Here is a 10,647-nt window from a genome sequence, read left to right as displayed (position 1 = left end):
CTTAAGCCGTCAGCCCCTGCCCCCTCTCAGTCATAGAATCGAAGAGTCGTTTGGTTTGGAAAGGACCTTAAGGGTCACGGAGCCCAACAAGTAAGCCAGCTTTGCCAGTACATCGCTAAGCCATGCCCCAAACTGACACAAGTCCACCTTTTAAATATCCCCAGAAATGGTGACTCCACCCCTTCCCTGAATGTGAAAAACAAGTTCCACTCTCTTTTAAAATTTTATAAGTTTAAAATAAATAAATTAAAAAAAATAGACAAAGTAGGAGACAGAATAAACCAAGCTTCTCGGCCGAGGGGGGACTTGACACCCGGTCTGCCTGTCGCCCCCCTCACCTTTTAGGATTGGTATTTTTAAGGAGCACCGTATTGAATATTCAATAGATGGTAATCAAACATTCCTTTTTGATCTGTTTTAAGTATCCCCAATAATCTTATCTAGTAGATTTATTTTGTGGGTGACTCCACATAGTTTGGTAACATGATTATAAATCTTCTTTTGAGGTTTTCTGGTTCTTTTCAGTTGGATAAGAAAACAGAAAGTTAACAGGTTTTTTCTTAAAAGGGTCACAAGGTGACCCCCTTCCCATAGCTTCAGGCTTGGTGGCTTAAGCGTTACAAAAAATTCTTACCCCTTTGGTATAATCAAAAAAAAATACACATTCATTACCTTTCTAAATTCTTATTAATAAAAACATAATACAGTACAATTATAATAGTTATGCGAAAAGCCAACTACATAATATACACTTATAACAATCTTATCTAGTGGATTTATTTTGTGGGTGTCTCCACGTAGTCTGGTAACATGGGTATAAATTTTCTTTTGAGCTTTTCTGGTTCTTTTCAGTTGGATAAGAAAACGGAAAGTTAACAGGTTTTTTTCTTAAAAGGGTCACAAGGTGACCCCCTTCCCATAACTTCGGGGTTGGTGGCTTAAGCTTTACAAAAAAACCCCAAAAAAACCCCAAAAAAACCCCAACAAAAAACCCCAAACAAACAAACAAAAAAACCCCCAGTCTTACCCCTCTGGTATGATCAAAAAATACACATTCATTACCCTTCTAATTTCTTGTTAATTAAAACATAATACAGTACAATTATAATAGTTATGCGAGAAGCCAGCTATATAATATGCATTTATAACACTGAACTATCATGAGGATTTCCCAAACTGAGCTGGGACATGGCTCCTTTACCTGGCTGTCACCTGATGACTGCTTGGATGCTGACACATCCCACTGCTGTCACTGCCCTGCCCAGGTGCCCTGAGGCTGTGGGTGACTTTCCTGTGCTCATTCACCCCCATGAAGCAGCCCTGCTCTTGCTGGTCTCTCACAAATAAGCTCGCACTGTCTAGCAGCAGGCAGCTACGTTTTTAATGAGCCATGCCTGAGTTTTGTTTATGATACTGGAATGTGAACAGCTGCAGGTTGTCCGTGTTCTGAGTAGTGTTCTTCCAAACATCAAGATGTCCTTTCCCACAAATATGATTTGGTGATTCTCAGCTACAGCAGAACACAATGTTTTTGGCCAAAACATTAGATTGTCCCATTTCCTGAGTGTTCACAGTCATGTTCACTGCAGGAGAAGTCAGTCTTCCTGCTGAAGGTTCTGGAGGTGCTGATGGATCTCAACCACTGTACCAGAAAGGTCACAGTGAAAAAGTGAGCAGAAAGCAGAGCTAGAGTCAAAACATTAATGAAACTCGGTTCCTGTTTTAAAGCATTGTTTCATTTCAATAGTTTTACACTGAAACAAATAAAGCCACAAGAAAAAAATTCAAATGGATGTTTGATACTTTGGAACAGTAAGGAAATGGGAGTGTAGCCCCAAAGCTCTCCAATCAACAAAATTAATTGCCTTAACAATTAAGAGGAAGGCACTGACTTAGCTCAGAGCTTACTTTAAGCATTAATCTCATCACATTGAGAAATGTGAACCTTCCTAAATTAGTAATACCTCTATTCCAGATTGTACTAGGACAGAAAGAGTGAAACTCAGGGCTTTAGCAGCATTCCCAGGGCAACACCTCAGTCTGCCAAAGCACCACAGTCTTAAACAAAATTTGGCAACAAAAGCCATTTAAATGTTGTAAGCTACACTGTTTGTTTTAAGCTTCACACTTCAGAGACTTCTGAATGGCAGAAGTCCACAAAATGTGTTAATAAATCTTCCTAAAGCAAATGTATGGGAAAATGGAAGGTATTGCATGAAATACATATCCAGAAAATAACTAGACTTGTCAGAGAAGTTATTAACTCTAATCTCCAATGCCACCATGTATAAAAAGCAGCAATAATTTATCTGCCTGTTAAACAAGAAGCGTGAGGTTCAGCCCCTCTACAGGCCTATTAAGCAGCTCCAAACTCCAAACGGGAATGCTAAGACAATCCCTTTGTTAAAGACTATTTAGAAACCTCTCTGAACTTCATGACAGATTCATGAGGAGGGGGTGGAAAAGGATAGAAAGGCAGTTCTCTTACATGCACAGGTTCTTACTAACCTATGGCCTTTGCAGAACAGAGATGCAAACTTAGATTACAGAAAATAGGTAGTAAAAGAATTTATTGTTCCCCTTTCCTTCACTATGTTTCCTGAAGTCCAAATCTCACTCTAGTAGTTTTGTGATTAGTTGTGACATACTCAGAAGTGCAAAAAGAAATAATGGGAGAAATCAGTCAATGGATCACTAGTTTGTACACAAATCTTTACATAGCTATTCTGTATTTAAAGACATGCAAGTGGTTTTTTTTGGCGGCCCTCATTATGATGTTTAGAAAATGACATTTTATCATCTTCATTCAGATTTAATTATTCACATCTTAACAAAGTAGCCAATGTTTATGTAACACAACTTGCACTGTATTCTGATTAATCTTTTCCACATATGTAGCCTACAGTTATAAATTAAAAACTTAACTCTTGCTTAGTGACTATAGAAGTAACCCTCATGGTGACTGAACAGTAACCAAAATCTTGTTTCAAACAAAACCAAATGTTCATACCAATAAATAATCTTTCATATTACTCAGCATTTTTTCAAACATAAATGCTTTGAAGAGGCTCTTTAAACCTTAAACTGTGAAAAGAGTGAGAATCAAAAAACTTGGTATAAAAATGAAGTGTTTACTTACATGAGGAAGAACTCATAGTATAGTGACTGGCAGGTATACTATGTCATAGTATACTGTCTGACATAGTCTCTCACATAATTTTTGTACCTCATTTGGTGGAGGCGTGGACAATTAGATGAGTGAAAATCTGGCTGGAATCGAAGTGTAGTGCTTAGTGCCTTGTGCCCGACTAAAAGCTGTTAACGAGTGTGTTTTTTCCTGGTGCCTTGTTTGTCTAGTGTCTGTGAATAACCCTGGAAGAAGAGAGAGTGCACCCTCATCAATTTTGTGAGTAACACCAAACCATGTGTCCCGAGCACAGGGGCTTAGCGGCAGCAGGTGGAGTTCTGCAAGAACAGATGGGGAGAGAGGCCAAGAAGGACCCTGACAAAATTCAGCAAAGGCAGGTACAAAATTTAGCAAAGGCAGGTACAAAGTCCTGCACCCAGGACACACTAACTGCTTCCAACAGTGCCAGCTAGGGACTAAGCAGCAAGGCAAAAGCTCTGCTGAAGAAGACTGGGAAGAACTGGTCTACAGCTAGCTAAGCACTATCTAGCATGTGGCCAATAACGTCCTGAGCCATATTAACAGGAACGTAGCCACTACCTCAGGGAAAACAGTCATCCCTTTGTATTAGGCGCTTCTTAGGCCACATCTGTGTACTGTGGCCAGTAGTGGGTCCTTCAGTTGATCACATGGGGCAGGTTTAGCAGGGAGTGACTAAGATGATCAGGGGATGGAGAAGAGACACTGCCACAGATAGATGGAACCATGCTTGTTCAGGCTGGAGAGAAGAGGGGTTCAGGAGTACCTAACAGCAGCCTTCTACCACCAATGAGAAGGCAGGGACAGGCTGCTTTCTAAGATGAGTTGCAGGGCTCAGTAAGTAAGGCAGTGGAATCTAAATATTAATAGACTCAGCTCCCTGAGGTTTTTAAGACCCAACTGGATAAAGCCCTGAGCAACCCAGTCTGACCTTGCTTTGGTCCACAGATTGGGCTACAGATCTGGATTCCAGCCTGGATAAGGCTGTGATGCTGTATTTGTCAAACAAGATACCCCATTAACCATGTTTTTTAAAAAATGCATGAAATACTTATCAAATAAAGACTAACATATATACACAACACAGCAGAAAATTCTCTATTAAAAATATATATACCATCAAGAACACTTGAGGAGCAGATCTTTATTTTTTTATTAGATATAGGCTGAAGTATGTAGAATGAAATGTTGCTGTTGAACTGTTTCTGAATTATTAAAAAAATATGAATATCTATCTAATGCCAATATCCAACTATGACGGACAAAGACTCTCTAACAGTTTAAAGTTAGAAAGTGTATGTTTAATTACGACGCCGGGCAGCGTGCGGGATAGCTCCCAAACACACACACGTGCCCACAGAGGATCACAGGGTCTTTTTATGTACAGGAGTATTGAATACCCAAAACACAAATGTATATTCATAACTCTGGTACATCCCATTCTCCACTTCGCATGGTAATTAGCCAAAAGCTATTAAGCATGCGTGGTTTGTTCTTTGAAATGGGTCGGTGGTCCTTTTTATGGGGCGGGGTCTCAAAATGATGAAGTAAGTGAGACTTCTTCACTTTGACCTTTTAACCTTTTAGTGTTGCGTGACAACTGAATCCTGTTTTCCCAGGAGTATTTGATTTATGAATTCATTGTACTTCTTGAAGCCTATTGATTAGTCAGAATACACAAACATAAGTTGACAGGCCTCATGATCTATCAGTTCCTTAAATCCAGCTTCTGCTTATCAAAAGGGAAGTCTGTCTTACCTCAGCAATATCTAGTTTAACTAAAGTCTTTAATTCTTCAAAATTAATGTTTCATTTCCTTTAAAGTACCAAAGACAAAACTTTTTACAAACCAAAAAGATAGAGCTGTGATTCTTTATTTAGATTTAAATAGTGTTTTATTGCAAAGAAGGCTATAACACTATCATTTTTGTGGTGTCACTCATTGGGCTTTATTAGAAAGCCTAATGAATTATTCCTCCCAGATGGCTGAGTATAGCAAATTAACACTTCCACATGGCATGGGTTGCTCCAAAACTCTAAGTTTCCTAGGAAATGTGTATTCTTCAGACAGAAATTTATTGCCTGTACACCAAGCTTGTTACACTCAAAACCTTATTTACGACAAAGATGAAACACACCTTATTTATAAAGAGAAAAATCTATTAACATAGCTGAAATCCTAACAGTCTCATTCAAGAATTATTAATTCAAATGTAATTGTTACAGAAAGGTTATGCTAAATTACCATTATTAAGTTTTATTATTTATTATTTAAATAATTAATTGCTGCACACACACTTCTTAGTTTTTCGCATTCTCCTAGTGCTGTGTTTACCCCTCTCCCCTCCTTGCCTAGGCCCCAAGGTCATGGTCTCACTCAGGTGAGGGGGGTGGGGTTATGGTGAGTCATCAGCATCTGGAGTCTCTCACCAGGAAGAATGCCATGCTTCTATTGACAGCTTCTTCTACATCCCTCTAGGGTTCACGAGGAGTTATTTTTGTATGCTTGCTAACACAATTTTACACCTTGCTTTTTCTTCAGTAGTCTGCAGCTCTATATTACATCTGACTTTACTATATATAGTACCTTCCATATATATTAGATAGTTTCTTTGTATTTTCTGCTAAATCAGTTGCGTCCACCTCCAGGTCTGTATCCAAGAAAAGAAACAGTTAATGTAAGAAAAATAAATTAGCCATAGAAAGCCTGTCAAAACTGCTCTCACAATTAAAAGAAACAAACCAAAGCTGCAAGCAAATGAAATAACATTCAGACAGTGCAAATCTGACAAGCTTCTGTTCTGATGCCTTGGAAACTCAGTAAAAGGCTAATGTCCTGTTACGAGCAACGGCAATACTTTGTTGCAGTCACAAGTTGATAATATTCAAATATAGAACTTTAACTATTTGAAAAATATTTCTGTTGTCCCAGTGGTTCGTTTGAGCTTTGTAATGTTTCATTTGGAGTTTGTAATTTTAATAGTATAAAAAGCACTCATCACAGATTTTGTAAACATCCCTCAAGATACACATAAATAGGAAAAGAGATTAAGTTCCAGTAGAAGAGAAGTTGCATAGCTGTGTTTCTGAGACTGTGTGAAAACTCTTGGGAGATACGGAAACTAAAAGAAATTCAGAAAAGGGTGTTATCTTTTTGCATACTTGGAGCCCTCAGACATTAGCAAAAGGCAGATCTCTTTTGGAAATTTCTGTAGTGATCTTTTCTGTATTACTTATCTCCAGTGATTAAAATATCAGTAGACTGTCATGTTCTCCAACCACTGATTAATTGGAAATTAACATTTCCCTGAGTATTAAAGGTAAACCAGTAATAGCTTAACATTTTGAGGTTAAATTGTAACAGCTGCCCAGATCATGACATGTATATATCTCTGAGGTGCCACTCAGTCTCTCTGTGCCACCTGTAGGCAGTTAGTAAAAATAATTTTTTAGACTCCAGACATCCTTGAACTTCTAGCATAACAAGCTACCAGCATTCCCAGGGAAACAAAATCCCTCTTTTTTGTCACTGGGTATTTTTATGGAGCTTTCATTACAGGGATACTTAGATTATACCAGCAGAGTAGTGTTCTTCAGTCTGTCTGCCAATGATTTTTTACGGAAGTATCTTATTTCAATAACATGAGAAAATTCTGGCTGCCAGTGGAATAATTTTTGGGGAAGACTGTTCTCCCAGTTTTGTTTTCCTAATTTTGTTTTCCCATGCATTGACATAAAGCAGATACTTGCAAATTGTTAACAGATGATAGCAAATAATTGGAAGTCACGGAAGAAGGACAGGATGGACAGAACTAAAAATACATGTGTGGGAGAGCAGGGGAGTACACAAAGGAAGAGAAATGAACCACAGCAGAGATTTCATTCAAAGTAGATGCAGCTGACTAGACATTTTCAATGCAAGAAAGATACAGAGTTCAGACAATGCAGTGAAAAATATAGTTCCAGCAGCAGTACCTGAAAGCCTTTTTCACAGCTGTCTTCACAGAAGAAGACACCCTCGATTTCAGTGGGAGTAGTCATCCTCTATCACATCCCATATCCACAGCCTCACAGCAAACTGTTATTTAACTACTACCCTGCAGTTATGTCTAAAAGGCTTGTGAATGAAGGAAGTTAAAGAAGACAAAATTGTTCCCTGAAAATAGGAAACAGTAAGTGCTAGACTTCTTCTCCATTGATCATGAAGTTTAACACTGTTTTCTCTGGAATTCCAAAATAACCTCCAAACTCTGAAATCCAAAGGAATTATGCAGAGACTTGCCTGAATTTGTTTGTAAGCAGGAAAACAAACCACTGAGTTATCAAGAAAGTTGTAAGAATTTTTGTGAAGTTTGGACATAGATTTATTAGCTCTGAGAAGATACATATGTTCTTTACCTTCCTTACACTCAGTTTTCTCTTAGTTTTGCTCAGTGCATAACAGAAAAGAATTTCAACTGCTCAAGTCCCACCCTCTTTTCTGTTATATTCTAGATCAGAGGTGCAACTGGCACCTAATTTCTTACACATAGAAAGCTACAATTCTTTGATTCCACAAAACTGTCCATGACAAAACTCACCTTTTCTAAAAAGACAGAGGGGTTCATCTGCACATGAACTGTGAATATTCTAGATATTTTTGCTCATATCTCAGAAATCTTGGGCATCGCATGTGTGAACTAATGCTGTTAAACCGCTGTCATATTTTGATCCACATTTTCCACAAAATTCTCAACATGCTTCCTTTAAAAAAAAATCTTAGGCTTTGTTTCCACAGATGTGGTCTTTTGATTTAGATGCATCATTTTTCTGGGTTTGATTTTTTGCCTTAGCACCTGGGGCTGGGAAATCCGCAGCATCTGTACAGTTTGGGTGGTAAATGAATTAAGTGGAGATAAAATTTGGGATACTACTCTGTGAAAAACTGGTCTTAAGCATAAAGAGCAGTGTGTCCAGCTGGTCAAGGGGCATGACTGCCCTTTTCTACTCCATGCTTGTGAGACCCCACCTGGATTTCTGCATCCAGCTGTGGAGTCCTCAGTTCAGGAAAGACAAGATGACAGTCTTTAGCTGTGCCAGGGGACATTTAGGTTGGACATTAGGAGGAATTTCTTCATAGAAAGGCTGACTGGGCATTGGAGTGTGCTGTGCAGGGAAGTGGTGGAGTCACTTTCCCTGGAGGTATTTAAGAAAAGACTGGACACGGCACTCAGTGCCATGGTTGAGTAGACAAGGCGATATTTGGTCATAGGTTGGACTTGATAATCTCTAAAGTCTTTTCCAACCTAATCAATTCTGTGATTCTGCAACACAGACCTGATTCAGCCAGTCTAAATGTGGGCCACAAAAATGATCAGTGGCTGGAATAATTTCTTCTTGAAGAAAAGCTGAAAGAGCTGAGATTGGTCAGCCTGAAGAAGAGGGTCTTGGTGAGAGCGTATTGCAGTCTTTCAGTATTTAAGGGGCTTATCAGAGAGACAGAGGAAGAATTTTTACCAAGAAGTAGTGACAGGGCAAAGAGCAAGAGTTTTAAACTGAAAGTGGGTAGATTTACACTGGACATAAGGAAGAAATTTTCTACAGTGGAGGTGGTGAGGCTCTGGCACAAGTTGCCTACAGAAGTTGTGGATGCCCATTGGGGACCTATAAGTGTTGAAGGCCAGGCTGGATGGAGCTTTTAGCAACCTGGTCCGTGGAAGGTGTCCCTGCCCATAGCATGAGGGTTGTTTAGGTGATCTTTAAAGGTGATGATCTTCCAAAATAAATCATTCTGCTTTTCTGTGCTATAAAGTTTGCAGAGCAGTGTATCAACACAAAAAAAAAAAAAAAATTTAACGCATGTTTATCACAAAAGTCAGCAAGCAGCTAATAACACGTGGTTTAGTTCCTTCAGTTTCTGTAAAGTGTGCCTATCATGGGTTTAAAGAAAAGTTTTGTCTCTGAAAACAATTTAGTAAAATAAAAAATGGTTATCATTTGTGTGGAAAATTGTCTGACTTCTGCTGTACAGCACTGTAAGGTGCTGTTGACTCTCTTGAAGGACAAGAGCCCTTGCAGAGAGAGGGATCTTAGATACAGTGCAGCACTGAGCAATCACCAGTGACATGAAAATGGCAAGTCAAAATGCCATATTCTGCACCTGGGCTAGAGAAATGCCAGACACAAGCCTAAACTGGGAGAGGGGCAGTGCTGGGGTTGCAGAGAGGGCTCTGGGGGTGCTGGCTGGCAGCAGGCTCTGTGGCAGCCAGCAGTGTGCCCTGGCAGCCAGGGGGGCAGGAAACCCCACCCTGGGTGCACCATACTTGACATCCCTGGCTGTCCAAAAGAGGCGACCATCCCTCTGTGTCCAGCATTAGGGCAGGGCCTCTCCTTGACTGCTGGGTGCAAGTCTGGGCTCCATAATTTCAGAGTGATGGGAAGGTCCTGGAAGTTGTCGGGAGAAGGGCAAGACAGCTGGACTGGATACCATTGCCTGTGAGGAGCTGCTAAGGGCTTTGGGCTTGTCTAGTTTGGAGAAAAGGAGGCTGAGGGGCAAGCTCCTTGCTGTCTACAGCTTCCTGAGGAGGGAAAGTGGAGAGGGAGGTGCTGGTCTCTTCTCCCTGGGATCCAGTGATAAGATGTGTGGGAATGGTTCAAAGGTGTGGCAGGGGAGGTCCAGACTCGCCATTAAGAAGCATTGCTTTATAGAGAGGGTGGTCATGCCTGATGATGCCCTGAGCCTATCAATGTGGAAGGGGCATTTGGACAGAGCCCTTAACAACCTGCTTTACCTTTGGGTCAGCCCTGAAGTGAAGCAGTTGGGCTAAATGATTCTTGTACATCGCTTTCAACTAGACTATTCCATTCTAAGAAACTTCTTTTCATGGGCACGCAAATGTAGCCTAACAATTGACATTGTCACGCCTCCACTGTAATCGACGTTTCTCTTAAAATAAGAGACTGAAAGCTTTAGTCAGGCTCCTCTTCGACAGCAGGACTCTGTCACTGTCATTAAGCAAACAGGCTGTCCCAAGGACCGCGAACAGGACTCATTCCTCCGCTCAGCTTTCCTTAAGGTAGCCAGGGATAAATTACTGAAAAGTACTGCCGAAGGAACATGTGCCCAGAAATCGACTCATTTCGATGTAGGGGCAGTGTCCTTGTGAAGGCACCACGTTTCCCTCCGGACCGTCCTTACTCGCCCGTCGAAGGAGAGCCCGTATTACCCGGAGGAGCAGCGGGCTCCGGTCAGACACACCTCCCGACACTTCCACACTCCTTAAGTTTCAACTGAAAACACGCAGGTTGGGAGAGCATAGGAAAACCCAGACGCTGCCACCCGTGCCGCAAGGAACGCGGCCCAGCCCACCGCGCCACGGCCCCGCCGCCGAGCGCTCCCGGCGGATGCGAAGCTCGGGGGCGGCGCGACCCCGCCCAGAGCCCGCCCGCCCCCTGCCCTTTGCCCCCGCCCGTGTCCCACCAGCGCTTCCTGTTCCCAACCA

This window comes from Chamaea fasciata, unplaced genomic scaffold (genome assembly GCF_029207755.1).
Source record: "Chamaea fasciata isolate MVZ Bird 193981 ecotype frontalis unplaced genomic scaffold, bChaFas1.0.hap1 SCAF_4, whole genome shotgun sequence".
In the NCBI taxonomy this organism is placed as follows: Eukaryota; Metazoa; Chordata; class Aves; order Passeriformes; family Sylviidae; genus Chamaea; species Chamaea fasciata.
This window is presented reverse-complemented; position numbering follows the sequence as displayed.